This window comes from Propithecus coquereli, unplaced genomic scaffold (genome assembly GCF_000956105.1).
Source record: "Propithecus coquereli isolate 6110/MARCELLA unplaced genomic scaffold, Pcoq_1.0 Scaffold397, whole genome shotgun sequence".
NCBI classification, from domain to species: Eukaryota; Metazoa; Chordata; class Mammalia; order Primates; family Indriidae; genus Propithecus; species Propithecus coquereli.
Genome location: NW_012149696.1, coordinates 938838 through 940599, shown reverse-complemented (window position 1 = coordinate 940599; position 1762 = coordinate 938838). Strand labels below are relative to the sequence as shown.

Here is a 1762-nt window from a genome sequence, read left to right as displayed (position 1 = left end):
ATTCTTTCCCTAGGCTAACGTCTGTAAGGGTTTTTCCAACATTTTCTTTCTTTCTTTTTTTTTTTTTTTCCACTTTTGTGTTGGTTTCTTTGGAAGCAAGACTCCAGCTGTGGGGCTTGGGGGAGGCGGCATGGAGAGTTGTGTCCTGAGTCTCTCCCTCTGAGACAGCACAGGGAAGGGAGAAGCCTCTGCCACCGCAATCTCAGGATGCTCCTCAGAGGCAGGGGAAGGAAAACTACAAAGGAAACTATCCCAAGGTTGAGAGCACAATTAGGCCCCCACATCTCAGACTCATCTACCCTCAGCAGCCCTCACCCCCTGCCCTCCTCTATCAGTAGCGTGGGTGATTCCAAGAGCTCTCTCTGACTTCCAGGATCTCCAGGTCCCCTTCATGATCCAGGCTAAGTTGGCGGAGGGGAGGCTCTTTAACCCTTGAGGGTCCCAAACAAGGTTCAAAGAGCCCGGCTGTACCCCCCCCCCCACTTCCTGAAGAAGGTCCCAGTATGTTCCAGAAAAGGTGAAGGTGGAGTCCCACGCCTTCAGGCAACACAGCCGTGGGAGCCACCATCTCAGTAAGCTTCCCTCGGGTCATTGGGCATCCTCTACTGCCACTCCTGGGGCCCTTCTCCTGTCGCCTTGGGGTTCATGCTACCCGTTTGAGGCTCTGTGTCCAGGTTGTAGGGCCCAGAGGACAGACTGCGTCTGAAGGTGGAGATGCCGGGAGTAAGACTTTGCCAGTCTAGATGATCCCCAAGACTGGAGTCTGGGGTTCTCAGGCCACCCGGTCCTCGTCCACAGTCGGTGACTCAGGCTGACCACTTCGCAGAGCCTTCTCCAGCTCCAGGTTCCCCCAGGCTCCTCTTGGACGTTGGGGTGGTTGACGGGGACGAGGGACCAGGGTGGGAGTTTGGGGGCTGGTAGTCAGGTTGTGGTGGATCCAGTGCATCTTTAGAAAGTGGGATGGCGAGGCCGGGCACGTTCTTAAGTACACCGAGACGGGCGGCCGCCTCGCCAGGCTTCGGACCCCGCGTGGACCCAGGTGGGAGGCTCTGCGCACCTCGCGCTCGCTCCGGTAGCGCAGCCGTGTGACCTGGTGCAGGCCCGCCAGGCGGCGCTAGAGGTGGTGGTGGCCTGGCCGCAGCCGCTGAAGATGATGGCGCGCGTGGCTGGCTGCGCCCATAATGGGGGCTGTGGCGAAGGCCTTCAGGCTCCTGATCTTGCTGCCCTCTTTGACCCGCATGTGCACGGCGCCCAGAGCCAGGTAGGCGAAGGGGCTGGAGCCTGGGCCGTCCCCCTCGGCCCTGTCCCCCGCCAGCGCCTGCTCAGAGCACACCTTACGGAAGTTCTCCATGAGCCAGGGGTCGCCCGGACCGCTGGCTTTTGTCATGGGGCCGCCTCAGCCCCGGGGCTGCATGGTGGCGGGTCTCGCCCTGCAAGGGCCAGCAGGCGTAAAGGTGCCCGGACGGCAGGGACGCCAGCGGGCGGGCCGGGATGGCAATCTCTGCCCCACTTCTCTGGGGTGGGCACTGCTGGACACAGCGCCCAACATTTTCTTCTAGAATTCTTATAGTTTCATGCCTTAGGTTTAAGTCTGTTATCCACCATGAGTTGATTTTTGTGAGAGATGAAAGGTGTGGATCCTGTTTCAGTCTTCTGTATGGTGATTATCCAATTTTCCCAGCACCATTTATTGAATAAGGATTCTTTTCCCCTGTGTATGCTTTTGTCTTCTTTGTCAAAGATTAGATGGCTATATGAGGAT

The 1762-nt window shown here is 58.2% G+C and overlaps 1 pseudogene; it reads right to left on the bottom strand.

Annotated features, from left to right (window-relative positions):
- Positions 1-772: 772 nt before the first annotated feature.
- Positions 773-1351, bottom strand: LOC105817065 (annotated as a pseudogene).
- Positions 1352-1762: the final 411 nt, after the last annotated feature.